Source organism: Schistocerca gregaria, chromosome 2 (genome assembly GCF_023897955.1).
Source record: "Schistocerca gregaria isolate iqSchGreg1 chromosome 2, iqSchGreg1.2, whole genome shotgun sequence".
Taxonomy (NCBI): domain Eukaryota; kingdom Metazoa; phylum Arthropoda; class Insecta; order Orthoptera; family Acrididae; genus Schistocerca; species Schistocerca gregaria.
This window is the reverse complement of record NC_064921.1, coordinates 929111136-929127725: the sequence shown is the minus strand read 5'-3', so window position 1 is coordinate 929127725 and position 16590 is coordinate 929111136. Positions and strand designations below refer to the sequence as shown.

The 16590-nt window shown below is 47.1% G+C and overlaps 1 protein-coding gene across 14 annotated transcripts in view; it reads right to left on the bottom strand.

Moving 5' to 3' along the window:
- LOC126335362 (choline-phosphate cytidylyltransferase A-like) overlaps window positions 1–16590 on the bottom strand; it is a 135076-nt gene that overhangs the window by 98206 nt on the left and 20280 nt on the right. The window lies entirely within an intron of this gene.

The window sequence follows — 16590 nt, the reverse complement described above, 5'->3', positions numbered from 1 at the left end:
GTTCTGTTGGCAACACAACCTCCACAACATCCTGGTTCATCCCTATGCTACTCCCAATCCCAAACCCTTGACACAGATATGATATCCCTGTGGAAGACACAGGCACAAGACCTACCCAATCCACCCACCCAGCACTTCCTATCCAGGTTTATCCTAGTCTGCAAGGGGCCAGAAAACCTGTTAAAGCCGCCTTGTCATTCACCAATTCTGTTGCAATCACTGAATTGCTTTTTATATTGGTGTGACTAGCAACCAGCTGTCCACCAGGACGAGTGGCCACCGTTAATCTGTAGCCAACAGCAGCAAAGTGGACCACCCAGTGGCACAACATGCAACTGAACATATCGTGCTTGATTTCAATGGCTGCTTCACAACCCACGCCATACGGATCCTCCTTCCCATCACCAGCATTTCTGAACTGTGCAGATGGGAGTTATCCTTACAAAACATTCACTGCTCCTGAAATCTTCCTGGCCTCAATATATAGTAACCTGCTGTCTCCACACCCTCAAAACAATGGTTTTTGCCTACTCTGTCCTATTATCTCATCCCAATTCACATCACCTCATCCTCACGGCATGCCGCTCTCTGCTAAGGCACCCAGCAGTCTTTTCACCGTTTCCACCCATCTGCAGTTCCACTACCTGTTCCTCCTCCTCCCACCCAATACCTTCTTGACACTGTGCCTAGTAGGGTTGTCCTGTCATCATACAGTCCTTGCACACTTCTCCAGGCTGTACCAACTCTTTCCCCCTCATCTGTACTGTGCTGTTCTTCCCCCTTCCCCACCCCAGCTCAGATTACTGCTTCTGTTCAAAACAGCTTAGTTCCATTCTGGTTGCAGGGTTCATATACGTGCAGGGTATGCTTGCTTGTGTAAATGTGTGTGTTTTCCTTTCCGAAGAAGGCTTTGGTCAAAAGCTCAACACGTAACAGTCTTTTCATTATGGTTGTCTGCCACTCGAAGAGGCACTGTTTTGGTGAGTAGTAATCTATCCAATTCATAATATTGTTAATATTCAAACCTGAATTTTCCATTGTTTGAACAAATTATACATTTTAAAAAGTGTATTACAATCTTTAAACATGAAAGTAAGGGTTACGTTTTGTTATCTAATATATTCATTTAAAAGATATTAAGACTATACAAAAAGTATAGTATGTGCAAATGTTAATTCTTCATCCTGAGCTTTCATGCCCATAGATTTCTCCCCAGCTAGATAACAAAATAAATGCAAACAGAAGAAAATATAAAACAGTGTAATTCAATGAAGAAGGCCTGGATGATATAGCTAAAAACTAAATTTGTAAGGAAGAAAAGAAAATGCCCAAAATTCGAAACTGATGCTAAATTTGAAAGGTGTTATTCCAAGATAAATGTCTTAATGTCAGTCATTTTCATCACAGCACACACTGCAGTTACTACATACTATAACAGGGAAAGCACAACTTCATGACCAATTGCAAAATCTGTGGGTATACATTAACTTTCTACCATCAAGCAATGACAGAGACTGACCTCCTATGTCTTTTTTTTTTATTTTGTTTTACTTTAGGGTCATACACACCCATGTCAGAACAACAGTACACGAAGACGAAAAAGGAGTTAGAAATGATTACAGATTAAGCCCAATTGACGGAAGGAAAGACACCTAAAAACATGGACTCGGAGAAAGGTCCATAAAATACTGCATAGAAACAACGGAGATCCTGAACTAAAGATTAAATGTCCTTCACCATATTGCTACGATTGATAATAAGTAAAACGCAGTCCACAGCCCTTGTGTTATTTACTAAAATGGCTGATAACTCAGACAGCAAACATAAGTTACAACGTATGTGGTTTTTTTGAGAGAGAGAGAGAGAGAGAGAGAGAGAGAGAGAGAGAGAGAGCATTCCATCAGGAAATGGCGAATCATCAACAGTTGAGGACACTGAGCACATATTGGTGGGGGATCACCACTTAAGAAATGGCGATCGCTAAAAAGACAGTGTTCAATATACAATGTAGCTAAAGTGATGATCTCGTGGCAAGAGGGCCGAAAGGAGGTTGGCCAAGCTGCTGGGAAAGGTTTAATTCCCCGGAGCTTGTTCCCATTAAAGGAAGACCAGTAGTGACTCCAAAGTGACACCACCTGCTGAGAGAGGACAACACAGGGGTCACCTGAGGGAATGGAAGTACCAGCAGGCTGAGGTTCAAGGACTGCAGTGTCACAGCCCTGTTTCCCCATCAGACCGACGTGATCAGGGACCCCGCATAAACATCACAGTGGCTCCATCAACAGTGCGCAAATGAAAGCTTTTCTGGATCTGTTACACTAAGGGATGTATGGAGTATAGCACACACAGGCTCTGAAAGGGCACAGAGTGTCTGAGCAAATGACACAATTTGAAAGCCTGTGTCACCAGATGTACAGCATGGCCTGATACAGGGCAAAGAGCCCCACTGTAAATACTGAGCAGTGTTCTGGAAGCTGATACCGAAAAGTGTCGGTGCCAATGATGAAGGCACACGCAATATGACACCACGGTTAGTCTGACAGCCATCAGTGTACACAAAGGCACATTGTGATGTCCCGTGCGCAGGTCGAGAAATTAACAGCGATAGAGGAGTCCGGAGTAGTGTCCTTAGAGAGCGACCTAAGTCCAAGGAGTGGCACATGAAGCCAAGATGGTGAAGGGTTCACAGACACTGGAAAAGTAGCAGGTAACGTGAAGTTAAGCTGCTGGAGCAACAGCCAAAAGCAAATTCCATGAGGTAACAGAGAACATGGACACACCCCATACTGGCAATCAAAGCAGTCATTGGAGAATGTGGCATAGAATGGGTGGCCAGGCATGGCAGACAAACGTCATGTGTATCTGCTGAGGAGAAAATCATGGTAGTACGACAGTGGTAGCTACTGCACACAGATGATCAACCGGGCTAGTGTAAAACTCACCAGTGGCCAAATGGATGCCACAATGGTGGAGTGTATTGAGGCGGCGTAAGATGGACGTGCAGATCCAAAAACGAAATACCATTAGTCTAGTTTCGAATGAACAAGAGACCGGAGGTGGGTGGTTCGATCCACTCCCCAGGAAGTACCGCTAAGGACACTTAGGACACAGAGAGACCAGGTACAATGGGCAGTCACGTAAGACATATGGAAGGGCCAAGACAGTTTTCTATCAAGCACAAGTCCCAGAAATTTCATAGTTTTAACGAATGGAAGAGCAACAGGCCCAAGATGTAGAAACAGTGGAAGATCCCACTGTGCCACCTGAAATTCGTTCAAATGGTTTTGTCAGTGGAATAGTGAAAGCCATTGTTGATGCTACATGAGTAACGATGATCGACACAATGCTGAAGATAACGCTCAAGGAGGCAAGTCCGTGAACTGCAATAGCTGACAAAACCATCAACAAAAAGGGAGCCCGAGGTGCCCAGCAGGAGACAGGCCGTAATAGGGTTAATGGTGGTAGCAAAGAGGACGACGCTCAGGATGGAACCCTGAGGCACATCGTTTTCCTGGATGAAGGTGTCCAACAAGGCAAACCCAAGTGTACCTCGAAAATTCGGTCTTTTAAAAATTACTGAAGGAAATGGGGCAGGCAGCCTCGGAAGCCCCACGTGTAGAGTGTACGGAGGCAGTCCTCCAGCAAGTGTCATACGCTTTCTCCAACTCGAAAAACATGGTCACAGTCTGGCATTTCGGCCTACACGACATTGATTGAAAAAATGACAAGATCGTCAACTGCACATAAGTACACTCAAAATCCACACTGTGCAATGGTTAGTAAATTGTGAGATTAAAGCCACCATACCAGCTGGGCATGAATCATACATTTCATCACCAGAAATGGGAAGGTAGCTACAAGGTAGGTGTTTGTCCTTACTGTGCTTAGGTATGGCTATGACAGAGGCTTCAAGTCATTGTATGTATGAAGGAGAAAGGGCTTTCCCAAAAGAGAATGGTTCTTCAACATCTCAATGTGAACATCATCTGGGTTTTGGGCGGAGATCGGCATGAACTGGAGAGCATGATCTAGCTTCCTCATAGTAAAGGTGGCATTGTAGCACTCACAATTCTGAGAAGAGAAGAATACCACCTGAGCCTCCTCCACTCATTTCTGATGGAGGAAGGCACAGGGTGATAGCTCGAATTCTCCACAAAATAGCGGCCCAAGGTACTGGTGATAGCAACGGGTGCACTATGACATCATCTGCTACAATCAGGCCGGAAATTGGAACCATCTGAGGTTAGCCCGCACAACAGAAGAGGGAGTGGAACTGTTAAAAGAACTAGTAAATGAAATCCAGCTAGCTTTTCTGCTGTCCTGAAGAATGCGATGACACTGTGCATGCAACTGTTAATAATGAATACAGTTTACCAACATTGTTTATTACGAATACAGTTTGCCACAATAAGATAATGGTTAAAAATGCAGAGCACTCACAAATTGTGTCTTGGCAGCCTCAGTCCACCAAGGGACAGGACATGGTGAGGTGAAGATGCAGAGCAAGAGCAGGGAATGGAATGTTCTGCGGCACTAAGGATAACACTGATAAGGTGGTCTACCTGGTCATCACAACTAGGGAAATGTTCATCAAATGTCACCAGAGAGGAGTAAAGCCTCCAGTCAGCCTTAGAAAGCTGCCATTTAGTGTGAACATAGGCACAAAGGGGCAGCACATGGGAAATGGTTGCTCGAGTGTGTGTCAGAGAGAACGGACCACTTGAGATGACGGGCAAGCTGGGCAGTACAGAAGGAGAGGTCCGAATGGAAATAATGTGCATAAAAGGAACGTGAGTGCTCCTGTGTTAAGACAGATGAGGTTAAATTTATTGAGAACGTCAGCCAAGAGGGTACCTCGCAGCCACACTCCGGGAGAACCCCAAAAGGGGATGGTGCACATTAAACAAAGGGGGTGAGGGAGTTGCCAAGTAAGCTGGAGGAGTATGCCATGGTGACACTGAATGATGGAAAGATGTAAACAGTAGAAAAGGAAAAGGTGAAGTGAGGAAGAAAAATGTGGACTATAACAGCTTAAAACCCATTGTCACGGAGATGGTTTGCCTATGAACATCATCCTAGATGAGCTGCATGACACCCCCACGAGGTGGAATGCCGTCCTCAAGGGGATGCAATTTTGTTTCATGAAGGTAGAGAGCAAGTGGACACTTTTATTCCAAGAGCAGTCTTAATTCCTCTTTTTTGGATCTAAGGCTGCGAACACCATTGGATGAGAATCATGACGAGTAGAGAAAAAGTGAAGGGGTGTCCTCTCGATGGCTGCTGAGTGTCAACCTTTGAAGACTCGCTGCTTCCGGGGGAAGAGGGTGGAGGATCCTGCTCCACGAGACCTACAAAAGCGTTGGCATTCTCCCTCTGTCCGTCTGCCGAGTCCAAGGCAGAGAGAAGGTTGGTGGTGCACATCGGCAGCACAGAGGTCGGCCAGGTGAGAGCATCATACAGCAATACTGTTGAAGATGATCTCCAAGTCAGTGAAGGGAAAGACCATTTGCTTCCAATTTCTTGGAGCCTTTGTGGGCGGCAGATGGCAATTCAGATGTTTGTCGGCTGGAGGAACGTAAGAAGTCAACACAGGAGTATTCCTTATGTCCTTTCTGACCAGCTGGTGGTGTACCAGGTGACTTTGTCCCGTGAGCAAAAGTTCGGTGGCTTACTGCAGAGCCGGAAGAGGAGACGGGGTTGCTACCGTGATACTGAGAGATTTTAAAATTGCGGTGCTTAAGTCAAGGTCGCATGTCTATGTGGCCATGTCCTTCGTGTAAGCGAGAAGTAGCAAGAACAGTACTGTAAGTGCTAGACGGTAGAACATCAGGGTTTTCCACTTGCAAACGATAGGATAAGGCACTTTTCTTCACCCAGATCTACCGGATGGCCCGTCATCGAGATACGTGGGTGGGGGGGGGGGGGGGGGGGGGGCTGCACGTTCGGCATTGCAATTGATGCAGTGGGGAGGAGTTGGCAAACAATCACCCTTGTGGGCAACCCTACCACAGGTTACACACTTGGCAGGTGTCGATAGGACATTAAAATATGGTTGTAATGACGACAAATATAGCAGCACATCAGGTTCAGAATGTATGATGTGACTATGATAACTTCACAGCCTGCTTTGATGTCTGATGGAAGCACCACTACATCAAATGTGAGAAACAGAGTGCATTTGAGCATCTACCTGTTTTATCAACTGACGGATTGCAATGACGCACTGATCAGAGACATACGTTTGGATTTCTGCCTCGGTCAGACCATCAAGCAGCCTAGAGTAAATGACATCACGCAGATATTTCAGTGTGTGATGGGCCTCAACAGAAGCAGGATAATTGTGGAGGAGCGAAACTGCGGGCAGTAGTTGTGCTTGAGAATCAGAAGTCGTCTCCAAAAGCAAAATGTCACTGCATCGTAAATGAGAGCAGGATTTCACAGGGATGGAAACTGCATCAGCACGTTTCTGAATAATAAACAGATTTGCTGATGCAAAGAGTGGTCATCTTCAGTATGTGAAACCACGAGAAACTGTGATGCAGAAGGGAGGGTCTTTGAATTGTGAGCTTTATTCCATTTGTGTTTGGCAAATGTTGACTGATAAGAAGGCGACTGGCTAACTGCAAGAAAATCCCGCAAGACTGCCAGCATCTCTGATGGCATGCTCCTTCCAACTAGGGACCCCCTCAGCTGGGGAGCGCACCCACCTTAGGTGACGGTTCACACCTCAGGTCACACCTGCCGAACATCTGACAGAGGGACCAACTGGCAATTTTCGAAGGTAGAAGCCAAGGCAATCACCCCTTCCTGGGCCTGGCCTGTACCAGGGTGTATGTGTGAACCATACCTATCGACACACTGCTTTGAATTACTTGTTACCCAGTCACCTGTTACGCATCAGATGCATCAGCCAGCCTACAGGAGTGCACAGGCAGGAAGAAGCAAATGAGGAACCTCGAGCACCGAAGGAAGGATAGGAAAAGGTGAACAAGGAAAAAAATGAGGAATGAAAATCAGGGAGAGACTTTCCTACAGTTAGCTACTGAAAATGCAGTACACTTTCCCAAAAACATGCCAGACAGCAAGAGGGTAGATACGCAACATGGAAGGGAACAGATGCTGCAAAAGCTGGGGTCCCGTGGTAGCCAAGCTCGAACTTGCCAAAGAGCCGCAAGCGTCCTGGGTGGCTGTCCTACATGTCACTTTCAGGAAAGTTGGCAAGTCTACTAAGGAGATAGATAGTGTTGGCAATACAGACATCACTTTTAGTTCAGCTGCAAAACTTTCTCATACACAGCTTGTAATGCTTTCCTGACTCGAGATCAATTTTGTCGTAACAATGAAAGAAGAAAGCAATTTTTACATTAATCTGCACCACCTTAGCATATTTGACAAGATAATATCTTTTTGCAACTTTAACATCTCTGATTTTCACATGGTAATGTTAAACTGCTGCTTATAGGGGTTGGACAAAAATATGGGAACACCAAAACCACAACACATTACCATGCCTAATACAGTGTAGGAAACCTGCTGGCATTCAAAACAGCTTCCAGTCATCTTGGAATGGATAAATCTTATGCCATTCTCCCTGCAAAATAGTGGCAAGTTCAGGTAACAATGGAGTGGGGGCAGGGGGGGGGGGGGGGGGACAACAGCAATTGTGCACCCTTCTCGCCAAAGCACATCACGAAGGCTCAATAACACTAAGGTTTGTCAATTGCTGTGGCTGGGGGATGCGCCAGTTAATCCTTGTGCTCACAAAGCCAGTCCTGGACAATGTGAGCTGTGCAATTAGGGGCCCTGTCGTCTTTTAACAAGGCATCATTATTGGGGAACAAATGTTGTACCATGAGATGGAACTGATCAGCCAAAATGCTCACATAATCGTTGGCAGTAATGTGACATTTCAGAGTACACATAGGGCCAATGGAATATCACAATATGACTGCCTAAATCACCACCAAACCCCTGCAGTGCTTCACTCTCGGGACATAAACTCAGTCACAAGTTGGAAACACTGTGATACAACACTTGCCAGACTAAATGACAGGTTTGATGGCTTTGGCACCACATTTTCCTTTATGGACATTAGCATCACTGATGAATGTTTTTGGAATTCCTGCTTATAGAGTTCCCTTTGTGTTAGTTTTGGTGCTGACATGGACTACAAGTGCAACAATCAGTTCTGTAGTGATTATCGCAGCTGTTGTCCTCTTTATTTTTTCAGAGTTTGAGATGTTGTCTCTTGAAATGCCAACCATTTTGGGTCCCTTGGCTACAAAAATGCCCACGATATGATAACCAACAAACTGCCTACATTTGACTTCACTTAGCTCCAACTTAATGCAATCACAGCTACATAGAACACTGTTCTGACAATGACTAACATTTGTAATGTCTTGAGGACATTGCACGGATGTCGCTCATTGTCAAATACTACAAAACAATCTGCAGGCTTGGCTAGCATCTGAATTTATTTTCAAGCATGCATTTCTTGTGGTGTTTCCATATTTTTTCCCTGTCCCTGTATTTAACAATAAGTTTATGACTCGATAATATCAAGAAAAGGATAGACTGCTACTCAGTAAAGATGGCCCGCTGAGTTGCAGATAGGCACAATGGAAGGGCTGTTACACATTAGGTTTTGGCCAAAGCCTTTCTCAGTAAAGAAAAAAACACACATATTCACACAAACAAGCACACTCATGCACATATGACTGCCAGCATTGGCAGCTCTTTTTTTTCCTTCTTGTGGCTTTAGGGCGCATAATTACAATGGTCATTAGGGCCCTGACTAAGTTAGGAATGAACCGCGAGGCACAAGGTTAAAACAGCAACTAAAAGGGACACTACTATGAAAGACGTATTGACAGGCATAGGATTAAAAAACTACAGCATAATCAAACGTCCTTAGACAGGTGTGTCAAGTTGATAAAACGAAGAACGTGAGCAGCAGCTCCTGGGTCATCCGCTAAAATGGCATCCAGAGTACATGGCAGGCCAAGATCTAGACGTAGTGTAGTAAAATCCGGACACAATGTTAAAATGTGGCGGACCGTCAGCAATTGCCCACATGGACAGAACGGCGCCGACGTCAGCAGATGGCGATGGCTGAACCGGCAGTGTCCAATTCGTAGCCGTGCCAAAACGACCTCCTTCCACCGAGAAGGACATGAGGAGGACGTCCAAACTGCGGGAAGCGGTTTCAAGGCCCGAAGCTTGTTGTCCGTAAGTGCAGCCCCATCGGAATGCCACAGTGATAAAATGCGCTGACAAATGACCGTGCTACAATCTGATGAAGGGACACAACAAGAAGCCGTCCGAGGCTGGAGGACCGCAGCCTTGGCCGCAGCATCTGCAGCTTTGTTCCCAGGGATGCCGACATGGCCAGGAACCCATATAAAGCTAACTGGAGACCCGTCGTCCACCAGCTGCTGAAGAGAGCGTTAGATCCGGTGCACCAAAGGGTGAACCGGATATGGATCACTGAGGCTCTGGATGGCGCTCAGAGAATCGGAGCAGATGACATAAGCAGAATGTCGGTGGTGGCAGACGTAAAGAACAGCCTGGTAGAGGGCAAAGAGCTCAGCTGTAAAGACCGAACAATGGCCATGTAATCGGTATTTGAAACTTTGTGCCCCAACAATAAAAGAACACCCGACCCCGTCATTGGTCTTAGAACCATCTGTATAAATGAAGGTCATATTAATGAACTTCGAACGAAGCTCGACAAAACGGGAGTGGTATACCGAACCGGAGGCAACCTCCTTTGGGAGCGAGCTGAGGTCAAGGTGAATGCGAACCTGAGCCTGGAGCCAAGGTGGCGTGTGGCTCTCGCTCACTCTAAAGGTTGCAGGGAGTGAAAAATCAAGATGTTGAAGGAGGCGACAAAAGCGAACTCCAGGGGGTAGCAGGGCAGAGACATACAACCCGTATTGACGGTCGAGAGAGTCGTCAAAAAAGGAACGATACGATGGGTGGTCGGGCATTGACAGTAGCCGACAGGTGTAACGACAAAGCAGTATATCGCGCCGGTAGGTGAGTGGCAATTCACCGGCTTCAGCATGAAGACTCTCGACGGGACTAGTATAAAACGCTCCGATCGCAAGCCATAAACCCCGATATTGTATGGAGTTGAGGCGGTGTAAGATGGACGGCCGTGCAGAGGAGTATACAAAGCACCCATAATCCAGCTTGGAGCGGACGATCGACCAATATAGGCGAAGTAGGACGGTTCGATCCGCTCCCCACGACGTGCCACTGAGAACACAGAGGACATTTAGAGAACGGGTACAACAGGCAGCCAAATATGACATGTGGAGACCAGCTAAGTTTCCTGTCAAATGTAAGACCTAAAAATTTTGTTCTCTCCACGAATGGGAGAGCAAAGGGACCGAGTCGTAAGGGCAGTGGGAGAAACTCTTTGTAGCGCCAGCAGTTAATACAGACCGTCTTCTCGGCAGAAAAACAGAAGCCATTGGCGACACTACAGGAGTAAAGACGGTGAAGAAAACGCTGAAGACAGCGCTCCAAGAAACATGTACGCTGTGCGCTGCAATAGATGGTAAAATCGTCCACGAAAAGGGAGCCTGATACATCAGCTGGGAGGCAATCCATTATTGGATTGATCGCTATGGCGAAGAGAGCGACGCTCAAAACGGTGCCCTGTGGCACCCCATTCTCCTGGTGAAAGGTTTCTGACAGGACAGAACCCACACGTACCCTGAACTGTCGATCCATTAAAAAGGAACGAATAAAAATAGGGAGGCGACCGCGAAAGCCCCACGTATGCATGGTGCGGAGAATGCCCACCCTCCAACAGGTGTCGTAAGCCTTCTCCAAATCAAAGAACACAGCCGCGGTCAGGCGCTTCTGCGAGAAGTTATTCATAATGAAGGTCAACAAGGTAACCAGATGGTCAACAGCAGAGCGGCGGCTATGAAATCCACATTGTACATTGGTAAGTAGGCGTCGAGATTCGAGCAGCCAAACCAAACGAGAGTTAACCATTCGCTCCATCACCTTACAGACACAGCTGGTAAGTGAGATGGGTCGATAACTGGAAGGCAAGTGCTTGTCCTTCCCCGGCTTAGGAATCGGTACAACAATAGACTCGCACCAGCATGCGGGAACATGTCCCTCAATCCAGATGCGATTGTAAGTACGAAGAAAGAAACCTTTACCCACAGGAGAAAGGTTCTTCAGCATCTGAATATGAATAGAATGAGGCCCTGGAGCGGAGGACCGTGACCGGGCAAGTGCATTTTCGAGTTCCCGCATGGTGAATGGGGCATTATAACTTTCACTATTCGAGGAGTGGAAGTTAGGTGGCCGAGCCTCCTCTGCCTGTTTTCGGGGGAGGAAGGTAGGGGGGTAATGAATGGAGCTCGAAACCTCTGCGAAAAAGCGGCCGAAGGCGTTGGAGACACCCTCAGGGGCCACAAGGACATCATTCGCGACCGCCAAGCCAGAAACTTAGTGCCAGATAGCCGGCGCAGGCTACCCCAAACAACAGAAGAAGGACTAAAATTGTTGAAGGTGCTTGTGAAAGCAGCCCAGCTGGCTTTCTTGCTTTCTTTAAAAATACGACGACACTGTGCACGTAATTGTTTATAATTGATACAATTCGCCACTGTAGGGTGGCATTTAAAGGTGTGTAAAGCACGTCGACGAGCACGTAAAGCGTCTCCACATGCTGTGGTCCACCAGGGGACCGGTACGCGGTGTGGAGAAGAAGTAGTGTGAGAGATGGAATATTCAGCAGCAGTGAGAATGACTTCGTGAGGTGTGCGGCCTGACTATCGCAGCTTGTGAAGGATTGATCCTGAAAGGTCGCCCTGGAAGAGAAGAGCCCCCAGTCTGCTTTGGAGACGTTCCAACTAGTTGAGCACGGAGAGGGGGTATGATGCAGGAGATGGATAACACACGGTAAGTGGTCGCTCGAATATGTATCAGAAAGCGCATACCACTCAAACCGGCGTGCAAGTTGGGTAGTACATACAGAGAGGTCTAAATGGGAATAGGTGTGAGAGGCGTCTGAAAGGAAAGTAGGGGCGGCAGTATTGAGGCAGACAAGATTGAGCTTGTTGAAAACGTATGTTAACAGGGAGCCCCTCGGACAGGATGCTGGAGAGCCCCAAAGAGGATGGTGAGCATTGAAGTCTCCAGTTAACAAAAATGGTGCAGGTAGCTGAGCAATAATTTGCATCATATCTGCCCTGGTAACGGCAGATGATGATGGAGTGTAAACGGTACAAATGGAAAATGTAAAAGTGGGGAGGGTAATGCGGACGGCAACTGCCTGCAGGCCGGTGTGCAATGTGATGTGATCATAGTAGATATCATCCCGGACCAGCAACATAACCCCTCCATGAGCCGTAATACCTGCCACAGGGGGTAGGTCAAAATGCACAAAGGTGTAGTGTGCCAAGGCAATTTGATTGCATGGGCGTAGCTTCGTTTCCTGGAGGGCTACAACGAGGGGACAGTGCAAGCGGAGCAGCAATATCAAGTCCTCTCGGTTGGAGCGAATGCTGCGAATATTCCAGTGAATAAGTGCCATCGTGAGAAGAAGAAGATGCAAGAAGGGGTCATCTCGAAGGCCGCTGAGGGCCCGGCTTCGAGCGAGCACTGCCGCCGCTAGCAGTAGGCGGACAGTCATCATCCATTTGTTCTATAGGTTCATCGGCCATCTTGTTAAGATGACCGGGAGTGGGAGCTTCCTCCCCTGGTGAACGGTCAGATGTTCGGCTACCAGCAGTGCGGCTAGGCGAACCGGATGACGGCCTGGGGCGGCAACTGCTGGGTGGTGCAGGAGGAGGAGAACTGTGCTTCCTATGAGCCTTCTTGGAAGGTCGTTTTGTGGAAGTATTGGTCGATGACTGAGAGTTCGAGATACGTAGGAGGTCTGCACGAGACGGTTCCTTCTTGAAGGCCCGTGCATCTGACTTCTGGGTCTTCGTCCTGGCAGAAGCTGATAAAGGTGCTTGTGTCGGAGGGGTGACGGGAGGAAGAGGAGATGTCGACCGGGCGATCTTAGCACTGGCTGAACAGACGACCATAGTGCTGAAGGTCAGATCGCATGTCTGCGTCGCCACCTCCCTGGTAGTCCGAGGAGAGGCAAGGACAGTACTGTATTTCCCCGCTGGGAGCAGCGTGGGCTTCCTACTAGCAAATAGCTTGCGAGCAGCCGAGGTGGACAGTTTCTCTTTGACCCGAATTTCTTGGATACAGCGTTCTTCCTTGTAGATGGGACAGTCGCGGGAGGATGCTGCATGGTCACCGTGACAGTTCACACGAGGAGACGGAGGTGGACAGTCACCCTTATGGGCATCCATGCCACAAGTGACACATTTAGCCGCATTGGAAGAAGATTGGCGAGTGTGATTAAAACGCTGACACTGGTAGCAGCGCGTAGGTGTTGGGACATAGGGGCGAACAGAAATAACCTCGTAGCCCGCTTTGATGCACAACGGCAGCTGAACACTATCAAAGGCCAAGAAAAGTGTCCGGGTCAGTACAAGGTCATTGTTGACCTTTTACATGACTCTATGGACAGCCGTCACGCCCTGCTCAGTGAGGAAAGACTGAATCTCCTCGTCAGTCAATCCGTCGAGTGATCTAGTATATACCACACTACGAGACGAATTCAAAGTGCGGTGAGCCTCCACCCGGACAGGGAACGTGTACAGGAGTGTGGCCCGAAGCAGTTTGTGCGCCTGAAAGGCGTTCTCAGTTTCTAGTAACAAGATACCATTACTCAACCTGGTACAAGACCTGACCGATCCGGCTATGGCATCTACGCCCTTCTGGATAACGAAACGGTTGACAGAGGAAAAATCCTTTCCATCCTAAGATCGAGAAACTACGAGGAACTGTGGGGCAGGCGCTAGTACTTTTGTCACTGGTGGCTGGTCAAGTTTCCGTTTGTGGGCAGAAGTCGAGAGAGAAGAAGAAGAAGAGAAATCCATTGCGGAGGAATCCCCCATGATTGCCAGCGTCTCCGATGGCGTGCTCCTTCCTTGTGGGGACCCTCTCAGAGGGCACTCCCGCTTTAGGTGATTGTTCACACCTCAGGTCACACCTCCCGAGAAACGGACAGAGGGACCAATCGACATGGTTGGAAGGTGTCAGCTCAGGCAATCACCCCTCCCTGGGCCTGGCCTTTACCAGGGGGTACGTGCGTGCCTCACTTGTCTACCCAGGGTGGGGAATTACACGTTACCCCGTCACGAGCTACGCGTGCGAACACGTGGGTCGGCCTTCAGGCACGCACAGGAAGGAAGGAAGAAGAGGAAAAAGAAAGGAGAGAGGGAAAGAAAGGACAGATTGTCTCAAACGCCGAGGCGGAGACCAGAGAAGGCAAGGAGAAGAAGGCAAGGAGGAGAAGGCAGGGGAAAGAGTAAGTAAGACAGTGAGATGGAGAAGAACAAAGAAAGGAACCAACCAAAGGAAGGAAGAAACCAGAAGAAGTGAAAAACCAAAATGAACGCAAATATAGGTCGTGAAACCGTCCGTCTCCGGACGCAGGCGCTAACTACCCCCCTGAGGGGGAGGGACTCCTTTTAGTCGCCTCTTACGACAGGCAGGAATACCTCGGGCCTATTCTAACCCCCGGACCCGCAGGGGGGATTGGCAGCTCTGACCGGAATGCAACTATCATGTGAAGAGCAATCCGGGGCATGCAGAGAAATAGGAGTAGCGGTGGGGTATGGGTGGGCGGAAGAATGCTGTCTGGCAGGGAGTGCACGGACTAGATGGCAGCCTAACAAGATTGTCAAGCACAATGTTGGGAGATGGCTATTGAGGACAAAAATGGATAGTGGGAAAGGAGAAGAGCAGAGAAGGGTAAAGGATGGGCAGTTGCATTGGCAGAGGGCAGTGCACAATGAGGGTGAAGGGGCATAAAAGTAGAGGAGGTGATACGACATATGGGTGGAAACTTGGTCGGAGGGTGTGGGGACAGTAGCATACTGTAGGTTGAGGGTGGGATACTTTTGGGAGCAGAGAATGTGTTGTATAGATAACTCCCATCTCTGAAGTTCAAAAAAGTTGGTGGTGAACGCAAAGATCCAGATGGACCAGGTTGTGAAGCAGCCACTGAAATCAAGAATGTTATGTTCAGCAGCAAATTGTGCCTTATGGTGGTCTACTCTGCTCTTGGTCACAGTTTGGTGGTGGCCATATATCTTGGTGGATAGTTACTAGGTAGCCATACCAATACAAAAGGCTGTGCAATGGTTGCAGCAGAGCTGATGTAAGATATGGTTGCTTTCACACTTGGCCCAGTCTTTGATGGGATAGGGATAAGTCTGTGACAGGACAGGCATAGAAAGTGATGGGTGGGTGGATTGCATAGATCTTGCACCTGGGTCTTCTACTGGGATACAATTCTTGTGGCAGTGGGTAGTGACCCTACTTTACGAGTGGTGGGAAAGACCTTATGTAGGATCAGGACGATAGATAATCAAAGTCCTGACAAAGAATGTCGTTTAGTTTTTCCAGTCCGGTGTGGTATTGGGCGATAAATGGGACACACTTTTGTAACTGGCTCTTTTTGTTGGGACTGTCTGCAACTCAACGCATCATCTTTAAAGTGAGTAGCAATCCATCCTTTCCCTTGTGTTGTTGATATTCAAACCTTGAGTTTCCAATGGTTATGATTCTGCAGTAAAATTTTAGTGAATTTACAAGATGTGAATAAGTTATTGTAATATTACACAAAGATCAGGAATCACATTCTACCAACTGTTTGACTACATGACACAGCTTTCTGCAGGCAGCAAAGAGACTTATTATTTGTCATGTACACATTTTTTCTTTAAGTGACTGACTAACAGTAACATTTTTAAGTTTCCACTAAAATGCACAATTCTATTATTGTGCACAAATATTTTGACAACTGACCAAATCATTTTCAGGTGCAGATAACATGGATCAAACATGAGGTCACTGTCATATCTCCAACTATGCCAACTCTGCTGAAAACCAGAAAATTCTACAAACTGGTAGATGACGTGGCTGAAATAATTCCCACATTTAGAGGTTTTTTTTAAATTTTTTTAACACCAAAATTTTATTTAGAAATGGCATATGTAATGCAAAGCATTAATTAAGTTTTAACACTGCCCTCTCAAATTTCTTAACTTTTTGAGCGAGAGAGACCGGCAGAGACCCATGGAGAAGTTATAATTTAGCTGGAACTCCATAAAAAAGGCTAATTAAATGGTGAGCATTTGCAATAAAGAATGCAAATGTTGAACAGTGATTCAGATCAGATATTTGAGTAGCCCAGGGCAGAAATGTGTATAAACCTTGACATCATTTATGGCACACCATAGAACATATCTGTGTGTGGCATAAGGGTTATTATGGATGATATACATAGTCAATATTTGCATCATATTCATTTAGGCTTTCAGCTAATTCTCAAATCTCAGTCTATACTCTCCTATTCCTGTCAGGTAATGGGTCAAAGTTGGCTGGATGTGGATAAAGCGAAAAATTTCAATACTGGGTGCCTTTCACCTGTTGTATAGTGGTTCTTATCTACTTCACTTTATTGCAGGTGTTTACATTTGTCTTTTC